We start from the raw sequence: 11,582 nt of genomic DNA on the forward strand, positions 1-11,582 counted from the left end.
TCTGAAGGTTTGACTGAGGTTGGTACATCCACTTCTAAGGGGGCTAACTCATGTGACTGGCAAGTTGTTGCTGGTTATTGGCAGAAGGCTTAGCTCCTTTCTACATAGGTCTCTGTATAGGGTTGTTGTGTGTCCCTGTGACATAGCAGCAGACTATTCCCAGAGTCGATGAGTCAAGAGGCCAAGGCAGGACCGCCAATGCCTTTTATGGCCTATCACTAGAAGTCACACCATTACCTCTGTCATACTCTATCTCAGAGGCTGGAGGCACACCATCTTGCTGTCCTATGAAGTACAGAGTTTATCCTCACCTTAGGCTTTTTGTACTTGTTGCTTGTTCCATCTGAGTGAAAAGAAATCTTTCCTATAGGGAAAACTTCCCCTAGATTTGTGCAAGTTTCACTTCTCATTTTATTTAACTACTCGTGTTACTTCTTCAAACAAGACTTTCCTGGCCACCTCACATAAATATCCTTCTTATCACTACCCACTGCTTTACTTTATTTTTCCTCTAGCACCTATTACTATGGTCTACAACAGCAGGGATTTTGCCAATTTATCCATCATTAAATATCAAGTGTATAAAACAGTATCTGGCACAAAGTAGATGCTCAGTAAATATTTGTTGAATGAAGAAGTGAAGGAGTGAAACCCCAAAAGCCCTGGGGCATGGAGGGAAGCCACGTTTATTATAGAGAACAGAGAAGTGAACTTGCTCATTCCAAAACTACTATTGAGCCTCATGAACCAGTTGCTGAGTATTCATAAAGGACCTAAACAAAATATCTGGTGCCCAGGATCCTCTGGTTCCCCACCAAGCAAGCTTCAGATGTTAAGACTCTTACAGCTTACAGGGTTTCTTACCATGTTCCATTGTCTGTTCCACCCAATGCATTGTCTTAAGGCAACTGCCCACCTGTAGCTGAATGGTTGGAGCCTGAGATCGGGAGGCGCTCTTCCCCTGGCCACAGCTGACTATATCAGAGTTGGGCTCCAAACTCAGGGAAGCCCTCTATAAAATGGGAACCCATCTGTGATTCAAATGGTGAACTCTGAGAGATCAACTGAGACACAAAATGTAGCTACACATGGAACAGGAGGCACGAAAGCACGGAGCTCTTGAGGCTGAGTTGTGCCAGATTTAAGGCCTGTGGCAAGCCAACAATCCATGCAAGGCTAAAGTTCTGAGGAGCAGAAACTGTGAGTAAGTGGAGGGTCTGGAGGGAAGAGAAGAGAAAGGGGTAGAGGCACCAAGAGATGAAGAATCTGAGAGATGGAGATAAAGAAGAGGTCTTCGGTCATCCTGAATCTGGGTTCATCCAACACCAGCTGCCTCCACCATGCCGCCTAAGTTTGACCCCAACGAGATCAAAGTCGTGTACCTGAGGTGCACCAGTGGTGAGGTCGGTGCCATGTCTGCCCTGGCCCCGAAGATCGGTCCGTTGGGTCTGTCTCCAAAAAAGGTTGGTGATGACATCGCCAAGGCAACTGGTGATTGGAAGGGTCTAAGGATTACAGTGAAACTGACCATTCAGAGCAGACAGGCCCAGATTGAAGTGGTACCTTCTGCCTTTGCCCTGATTATCAAAGCCCTCAAGGAACATCAAGAGACAGAAAGAAGCAGAAAAACATTGAGCACAGTGGAAATATCACTTTTGATGAGATTGTCAATATTGACCGACAGATGCGACACCGATCTTTAGCCAGAGAACTCTCTGGAACCATTAAAGAAATCCTGGGGACTGCCCAGTCTGTGGGCTGCAATGTTGATGGCCATCACCCTCATGACATCATAGATGACATCAATAGTGGTGCAGTGGAATGTCCAGTGAGTTAACTATAAAGGAAAATATTTCAACAAAGGATCATTTGACAACCAAGAAGAAGAAGAAGAAGTCGTGTGAGAGAGGTAGAGAAGAAAACGAGATGGGGCTGAAAGCAAACAGACGAGACAGAGGAACCAGAACATTGAGACCTGTTCATCCTTGGAGCTGCCCACTCCCCTTGCCTGAAGCCCAGTGGTGCAGTTTGTCCTAAGCATCTGTGCACTGGAAACCTCTCAACAACAATGTCTCCCACCCCCTCTTTCTCAGTTAAATTAAGTTATTCTCTAATTTGAGATGAAAATCACTCTGACTAATGTATATAGTTTCTGAGAAGGTCTCTGTGTACAGATCCCTTGAGTAGGAAATAAAGCTTGTGGCCTCTCCTCAGTAGGAATCTGCTTTCCTACATTCCTGGGACAGTGGGGATTGGCTTTCTCTGAAATTCCCACATTTTTAAGTGCCCTCCCTCTACCACATAGCACATGGACTCAACAAGCTCAGAGATAACAGCAGCCCCCTCCCCTGGACAGTGAGCGTCTTCAAGACAACCTGGCTTGTTCCCCTCTGAACTCCTGGTGCCATAGACAGCCTGGCCCATGGGACCTGTTGAGAGGATTCAGGAAGGATTGGCCAGATCTGTTTCATGAAGAACCCACAGCCCCAGCATATTTTCACTTCTTTGCTACTACTGATGATAGCAATAATCATAATCATAATAACAGGACCATTTATTGAGAGCCACGCTATGTACTATGCATTTTGTGTGCTTATTATCTGCTGTAACACCATCAGTTCCTTTCATGGGTCCTCAGCAACGAAGAGATTTGGTGCCAAAAATTATGCTATTACATTATTCTCTTCTTTGCAATGGCAAAAATCTTTCTTTTTCCAAGAATAAGAGACAGAAGCATTCAGGCTCTTTTTTCTTCCAGGACCCGCCAGCCTTTGAAACTTAGGCATTAACAAAAATTAGAATGCCTTGGTTCGGGGAAATGGGATGGAGGACTGGAGGGTGGAAGAGAGGTTGTCTTTAGTAATAGGGCAAAACCTTCTCAATAGAACTTTATCGTGACTTAATTATATTCCAGAAAGTAACAACAGCGACGTTCCAAATGAGGGCAGTGACATAGGGTTATGCAGAGTTTCTCGACCCTTGATAGTTTCAGAATCACCTGGGAATTTTAAAAGACACATTCCCGGATCTGCTGAGCTGGACCTGCACACAGAGTGAATAGGAAGCTACACTCCGAGGTAGACACTCTACAGAAAGGCGTACGGTTTGCTAACCAAAAGACTGATACAAGAATGTTAGTAGCAGCAGCACCGGTAATAGCCAAGAATGGAAAAGGCAGCCATCAAGAGCAGATTGGCCAAATGAACTGCGCCCTAGACATGCAATGGATAGATACCTACAGCAACAAGGTTGGACAAATAGCTTCCATCCTCCACATATCGATGAATCTCAGGAACGTCACATGCAGCTAGACACAGAACTATGTCAACAGAATGACTCCATTTACATAAAGTGCAAAAGGAAGGAAAATTAATGTTTGTTATTTAAAGTTGGGATGATGGTCATGCTTGGGCAGAACGGGGTGGTCGTGACTAGGAAAATACACGAGGGGACTCCCGGGGGCGGGAGGGGTTGCTTTGTTCTGCACACAGTATGTTTACATTGTGAAAATACTCCGTGCTGCATATTCTCTATGAGCTCGTTTTTCTGTATGTCTCCTAAAGTTACTAAAATTTTTACTTGAAGCAATACTTGTCTAGTTCTTACCTTCAAAGATTATGATTCAGGTATAAGAAGTGAGTGGGGTCCAGGCATTGGTTAGTTTGAAAGTTCTCCACCTTGGAAATTACTGAAGCTTTGGTCACTTGCTGTGAAAGTGGCTTTGAGCAAGCTAACCTCTCTCTCTGAGGCTGTTTCCTCGTTGTAAAGAGGGGATATTGGCATAAACCTCATGCATATTGTAAGGTTAAGTGAGATAATACAGACAAAGTGCTTAGCACACTGTATGGCACCAGAGAGAGACAGACAGACAGAGACAAAGAGAGCAGTGAGTGTTAGTTTTTATCATATAATTTTGTCTAAGACTGAGAAGGAAGTATTTATAGGATCTGACCCAGATCTGCTGGATTTTAAAGACCATACTTGCATGTTTGTTTCAACGTTATGTGCTGTCTTGAGGACTCTGAGCCAATCCTTTGCAGGGACTATGACCCCGAGAGCAGAGAAGAGAGGCCCCGTTCTTTAATCACGGGGTGTTGATTAGGTTTGATTGCATGTTCCATGGTTATTATTGATCTGGAGAATGACTGATGGTCACTGGTTGTCACAGCCTCATCTTTGCTATAATTGCATGAAATATTTGTCGGGGTTGAGCACCTCTTACTCAGATGCATTAACAATAATTTCCCCAAATGTGTTCCCTTGAAAGAGATTGAATTATTTCCAAAGGTCCTGTGCATCTCCTTTGCAGCGCAGCAAAAAGTGCATCCATAAATTACTCAATTGACACATATGGGGACCTGAATGGCAGAGCAGTCGGCTGCAAATTCTTCTTCCCAGACACGTCCTGTCTGATGGCGGGACTGGCAGAGGCTCTGGGGGTGCCACCCCGGTCACGCACAAGCATGACTGGTGGTTCCTCTCGGAGGAGGAAGTAGACAGGCTGCTAATCCGTGTCGGGGCTTTGGAGTCTGACAGCAATGACTAAGGCGACCTGAAATTAATTTCCCTGCTGCACCGGCTCTCTGCTGCTTTGCCTCTCTCCATGGGTGGCACAAGCTGTGAAAGCGTCCAGGGGAGGGAAGAGCACCTGTTACCGTCAATGCACGACAGGATCGCGTTCCAGCTGCGCTCTGTCCTGGCCGTGCAGTGGTTTTTCTCTGATCCTCGGCTTTGTCATCTTGAAAATGGGGGGCGTGCCCACAGGTCACACACGTGAATTTCCTGGTGTGTCAGTAAAGCTTCTGTCCGCCACAGAAATCACTGGTTCTAGAAGGTTCTTTCAAGAATTAGGTCTGGGCATAAAAGGTTCCGTTTTCCTAAACGGTGAGTATTCCCTCAAATCTATTCCATTCCCCTCAAAGAAGAGAGCTCCTTCAATTTTTTTTATCTTTGTTGTTTCATCTGAAGATCAAAAACCAAGTTAAGAAATATGTCAACAGGTAGGATAGCCACAGAGGACAAATTTCTTAGTTTTCTTCTTGAAAAGTCAATAAATCAATTATGCTGATTTTAATAGATGTCATCTTGAATTTTTTAAAAAGGCCGACAATAAAGTATTTTCTACTTACCTTCAAAAGCATATTAAGATCAGACTAAAGCTAGAACACCAGGGATTAAACAAAAGCTAAGTCATCCAGTGGCAAGGAAGAAGAACAAGGTCTGATGCTAACGTTCGTATTTCCAATTGTTTGGATAAACTTTGAATGATAAGCGTGATTCTTGGGTTAAAAATGGGGCTGTTTGGGGATTGTTATCTAATGTAATCTTTAAGAAGACTCTATAAGGCATATGTTATTATTCCTACTTTACAGATGGTGCAATTGGAAGAGTCAGAAATGTTAAATAAATCACCTAACTTCACACAATTGGTTGTAAGGGTAGGAATTCAAATCCACGTCTCTGCCAAAGCCCAGCTGCTTTCCTCTTACTCGGCTGGACTTTCATCATGCATTGTCTGTGTTCACTAGAGACTTAATGAAAATAACAACAACTGGTAAAAGATCTTTACATTTAATGTCATTAAGCCAGGACAAATTCCACTTGAATTGATTTTTCAATGGGCTCAGGGCCCTAACAGCAAGTTCAAACACAAGGCTCTTATTAGACATATATGCAAGGGCAGAAAAGTTTAAGTAAATGCATTGATTGATTTAACAAAAAAGTATTAAGCACCTACTGTGTGTCAGGAACTGTACTTGGCACTGGGCTAAAATAGTGATGGACACATCCAGCCCCCCTGCTCATATCCATGGCAAGTGGAAGGAGGGGGGAAGGAGATTAATTCAAGAATAATGTAAGAATGTAATTCCAAACTTTGATCAATGCTATAATGGCAGAAAACGGAGGTGGGGGGGGGAGATGTGATTTAGTTTCTACATGTGGGTTTTGAGGGAAGTATCAAGAAATGTTTCCCAGAGGACTGGACAGGAAGTAATATTGTAGCTGAAATTTGTAGTGGATGTCAAATTTTAGACAAGGATCAGAAGGGAAGGCATTCAGACAGAGGTAACAGCGTTTGCAAAGATCCCAAACTTTGGGGGCAGAAGAAACATCATGTACCCGCCATTAGGGAAACAAGAGCAGTAGGCTGGAGAAAGAAAGGAAGGAGAACATGGATTGTGTTTCCAAAGATGGCCATGACAGTGTCTCCCATCCCACATGCTCTTCAGGAATGTGACATCACCACTCCTCCACTCTCTGATATGATGTACCTTATCCCCCCAGCACACACTGAATCTGAGCTGCCTTGTGGTTGTTCTGATCAAGTAAACGTGGTGGCTATGACAGAGGCCCCTTTGGGTGTAACTTATGCTTTTGCCTCTTGGAAGGGAGCTTCCATGCAAGAAGAGTGGCTATGCCAAGAACATCATGTGTTGGGGCCCCGAAGGCTGAGATACCATGGGGTGGAACAGAAGCCAAAGCACACGGATGGGGCAGATGCACCGCATTCATGACCAAGAAGAAATCATGTTTGCAAGTGTATCCTCCAGATTCAGCTGCCCAGCTGCTAACATGTGGCCTACAGAGAACCTACCCAGCTGAGCCCTTCCCAAATCCCTAACTCCAAAACTATGAGCAAAAACATGCATATTTTCAGTGATTAAGTTTGAGGATGATTGGTTTTGAAGCCGCAGGTAACCATAACATGCATGGGGAAATAAACAGAGACAACCCGAATGAGAAGAAACAGATGCTGTTATTCAGAACTTGATATCGCAAAGCAAGCAGTTGGCGTCACCTGTGTTTGGCAGACTCGGAGGCAAACAGGAGGGTAGGAAAGGTTGAGAGCGGAATAAAGGGGAGGCTTCAGGTATTCTCTGATGGGGGGTTGTTAACATCCAAAGCTGGAGATGGACATCTAATGTGATTGGTTTGTGGACCATATTGGGCTTTCTCTGGGTGGTATTGACTCAGAAACGGGGAAAATTAAGGAAGCTGGCAGTGATTGGTCTAGTCCTACCCACTGGGGGCCAATTGCTACAGAGGGGGCTTTTCTCTTAGATGTACTGCCTTACATGGCATGTACGACATGGTATCGTCCATAGATGCATTCAATACCCCAGGTAGCATGGTACAAGGTGAGGCTGCAGGAGGAGACAAGAAGTAAATCTCACCACCTTAAAAATTTTAGAATTCATTAAGAACATTCTTCCAGACATCCAGACATGCCATTGGAGTTGACCTTGTACTTGGCATGCAGACACCTAAATGGAGAGAGGTGCCACTAAAGCTAGCACATAAAACATGGCATTCAGACATCAGGATGACAGATAACTGGAAATAAACGAGTAAAGCAGTAGGGACCGGGGAGGTTGAACGAGAAGCGGTGATGTGCCTTTATCAATGCATTTTAGAGCCAAGAAACCAAGGATCCTGAGGCAAAGAACAATCTAAGACCTAAGCAACCATCATCAAAAAAGGGCTTCAGACCCAGGCTTCGGTCCATCAACTCATTAATTCAACGAAGGTTTGCTGATCCCCTTTTATACATCAGAGACTGTTCTAGTGCTGGAGATAGTGTTGAACACAACAAACCAAACCTGTCCTTTTGTGAAGTCCACAATCCAGGGAGCAGGAAGTAAGTCATAAATACAAAATGAGTGAATAAGAAGTAAATTGTGAAAACATAAAGCTTGGAGCTGGATGGACATAGAGAGACTGGACAGTGGGATTAATTTAGAAAGGGCTGGGGGATCCTTGGGTGGCTTAGTGGTTTGGCGCTCGCCTTCAGCCCAGGGTGTGATCCTGGAGTCCCGGGATCAAGCCCCATATCGGGCTCCCTGCATGGAGCCTGCTTCTCCCTCTGCCTGTCTCTCTCTCTCTCTCTCTGAGTCTCTCATGAGTATAAATAAATAATATATATAAAAAAATTTAGAAAGGGCTATTCAGGAAGACCTCCCAAGGAGATGGCACTGAATGGTGAGAAAGAACCAACAATGCCACAACCTAGGGAAAGAGCACAAGCTGACGAAAGAGCCATGCAAAGGTCCTGAGGCAAGAAGCATCTGGGTATATTCAAGGGCCTGAAAAGAAGGTTGTTGCGTCCTGAGCACTGTGAGCCAGAAGTCAAGGCGAGAGCCAGACTACTGGACCTTACAGGCCCCTGTGAGGAGTCTGGACTTCACTTAAATCCTATGTAAAGTCACTGGAGAGCTTCGTGCTGGGAGGATGGGATGGGAGTGGGAAGACTGGTTTGATCTCATTTATGCTTTGAAGAGCTCACTTCCCTGGTCTTCAAAGAACAATCTCTATTTAGGACATGGTGGAGTAGACGCGAAATTCAGAGACAGTTCTAGATTCAGACGGAAGAACAAGAGAGGGTGTAGCCCTGGAGTGAGCTACGGATGCTTTCCAGGCACACGGAGAGGGTGGCCCAGCGTCCAGACCTGGGACGGGGGGGACCCGAGAGGAAATTTGAAGACCCAGGCACCAACCTAAAGACCCACCGCGGAACATCAGAGTGACCCTGGGTATCATCCCAACTCCGCTTATCACCCGGCGCAGACCAGGCACCAGACCTCCAGGGTGCGGTCGGCGTGAGTCTTCGCTGCCACGTTAGGAGACGAAGACCGTTCTCCCCGCCTCACACATGGGGGGAAGCAGCTCAGGGCGTTGGGGCCCGTCTAAGTCTCCTCAGCTGGGAGTCCCCGAGCAAGGCGCAGATGTGCCCTGGTGGCCCGTACCCCCCGCCACGAAGCCTCTCGCTTCCCCTCAGCTGAACAGCGACCCCTTCCGTGAAGAGCCCTGCCCACGACCACGTCCACGCCGCACCCCCGAAGCCGGGAGAGGACCCCCGAGAAGGGCCAGCGCCGAAGGACGGATGGGAGGACGAGCCCGGGGGCCGCGAACCCGGCGGCTCTCAACTCCCAGGCTCTGGTCTAACTTGAAAATCGTCCCCAGCAGAGCATCAAGGACCCAAATTTGGAAACGATTGAATGTCTCAGCTGCAGCCAGCGCGTGTGCAGGCTCCGCGTGTGCGCGTGCATACAGATGCACACATACCCGCCTCTGCCTGTGCCCGGGGATAGGTGCGGCACGTGGGCATTCTTTTCAGTTTTGCAGAAGCAGCAGATGGATAATTGCAGCCCCTAAGTGCCTAATCTGCTCTCCGGGACACGGGCAGATTTCGGAGCCAACAAACTTAATTGAACTTTCTATTCCAGCTGGAAAAGGTTACCGAGTTGCTGCGCACACAGCGCACGCGGAATGAAAAGGTCAGCGGCTCAGCTCTTTTTGTAATGGATTGACCAAAGGCATATTGTTTTGTTTTGTTTTCTTTTTCTTTCCTTTTTTTTTCTTCCTATTCTTTTTTTTTTTTTTTTTTTTTTACTTCTCCCAACCACTGGATTGCAAAACTTAATTAGTCTAGCAGAGGTTTCCTCCCCTTGTATTATTTAAAGTCGTGCTGACGTGTCTGCGGTCTTCACAAAGGTTGTGCGAGCCCCGAGCCCCGCCCCATGTGAGAGGAGGAGGAGAGTTTTGTTGAACGGAGGTGGGGGGAGAGCTGGGCTCCTGGGATGCTAGTCACAGACCCTCTATGAAAGTGCATCGCCTACTGGCCTGTGTAAGAATCACCTAGAAAACACTGATTCCTGGGCCCATGCCCTGGAGGTTGAGTCTGACCAGGGTTGGGCCTGAGGTTGTGTATCTTTTTTTTTTCTTAAGATTTCATTTATTTATTCATGAGCAACACAGAGAGAGGCAGAGACACAGGCCGAGGGAGAAGCAGACCCCATGCAGGGAGCCCGACGTGGGACTCGATCCCAGGACCCCGGGGGTCACGCCCTGGGCTGAAGGCAGACGCTCCACCGCTGCGCCCCCAGGCGCCCCCAGAGACTATGCATTTTTAATAGGCTCCCAGACTACGCCACTGCACGTGGTCCGGGGACAAGACGGAACTTTCCTGCTGTGCGAGTCCTGCCACAACCAAACCTTCGGACTCATCCCCACGGGCTAGAGCATCAGGATGGGGTGCGGCTCCGAGTCTCGGCTTCAGAAGCCCCCTGGGAGCTCGGTTCTGTTTGCAGACCCCACCCACCCACCCACCTCGGAGGCATGGGGGCCGTTGAGGCCCGGCCTGCCCCGGGGACGCGGCTTGAACACGCTGTGCACTGCGAGTGCGAGAGGAGGACGTCGCCTCCTATAAAGAACTAAGGAATTTTTTTGAGCTGCGAAGGACAGGATGTTTAAGGAACAGGATTCCCGTCATCCAATACCTGAAATGCTGTCATGCAGGAGAGGGATTAGGCTTTGTCACCGTGGCTCCAGTGGACGCAGCCCAAGTCACAGAGGGATGACAGCTTTGACTCTACAGGGCGGGGTTTCTAATAATTAAAATGCGAATCCAGCTGGCGTGAGGGGGTCCGCCCCCTGCCCTGCAGTAGCGCCCCTCGGGGTCGGGACCTCGCCGCGCCCGGCGGCCCCGCACAGCCAGCGGGACCCAGCTGCCCAGTCCTCCGGCCTCTGCCCACAGGGAGCGGCCCCGTAATGTCAGAGGAACATGCCTCTCGGCTTCCTGATCTAACTCCCTCCGGGATCCCTCGGAGGAGCCGCTCACGCCCCTCGGGTCTCCTGGCCTCCGGGCCGCTGCCATCGAGGCCGCCAGGCAACCTGTTCTCACGCCAGGGTCGCCCTGTCGTCCGCGGGGAAATTCATTGTCCACCTACTGCGTTTAGTCTTTCCCCACCGTGGGCAAAACACGGCGCCCCGGCCTCCGGGCCCAGGACACCCCTTGAGCTCGCAGGCCTCGGTCCGGCTCCTCCTTGCACCCCGGGAGGCGCCGGCCGCTCAGGCTCCGCTTCGTAGGTGTTGCTCGCCTGCACCTCCGTTGCCTTCCTCCCCCCACCCTGCCCGCCGCCACCTGCCGGGGGACACGGGGGCTCTTTCTTAGGGAAAGCCCTTCCCGCTGCCCAGGGTGGGCTCAAAGGAAAGCGCCCCCAGCCCACTACCCCCAGGAGTGGGCCCCCCGGGAGCCCGATGGAGCTTGTCCGCACCTGCAGAGTGAGCTGCTGCGCTTCCCAGAGGAGACGGGAGCTCCGGGGTGGGGCGTGGGGTGCATGGGGTGCGTGGGGTGCGTGGGTCAGTGGATGTACAGAGGCTGAGCCGTGGGTGCCCAGGGCCTCGAAGCCAGGCCTAGGTGAGCCTGACAGGGTGGAGGCCGGCCTCCCCGAGCGCCTCCCGTCTGGTGAGCCCAGGCTTTCTGGATCCTATTTTGCAAGAGAACCGGAAGTCCCAGCTTTCCCAGGGAACCTCGTAATTTTAAAATCCGTCCGGAGGCCCCCTTCTCGGCCCGGCCCGGCTCGGGTACTCTCCCCGGGGAGCCAGGGCTCACAGTTGCCACCGTGCAACCTCTTCTAGAGCCTTTCTCCACCGGTGTTTGGCCGGCCTGTGTCCAGCGGGCTGTCCCCACGCCATGCCGGGTCGGGCCTGCGCACGCAGGTCGCCTGGGCCAGAGGAGGAAGGTGCCCCGGGGGCTGTGAAATCACAAATTTCTTTGATCTGTTGGAGTTCTGACCGCGCGG

The 11,582-nt window shown here is 49.2% G+C and overlaps 1 pseudogene; it reads left to right on the top strand.

Moving 5' to 3' along the window:
* Positions 1–1,295: 1,295 nt before the first annotated feature.
* LOC144321811 (large ribosomal subunit protein uL11 pseudogene) lies at positions 1,296–1,879 on the top strand (annotated as a pseudogene).
* Positions 1,880–11,582: the final 9,703 nt, after the last annotated feature.

The sequence above is a fragment of the Canis aureus genome, chromosome 10 (assembly GCF_053574225.1).
Source record: "Canis aureus isolate CA01 chromosome 10, VMU_Caureus_v.1.0, whole genome shotgun sequence".
Lineage (NCBI taxonomy): Eukaryota > Metazoa > Chordata > Mammalia > Carnivora > Canidae > Canis > Canis aureus.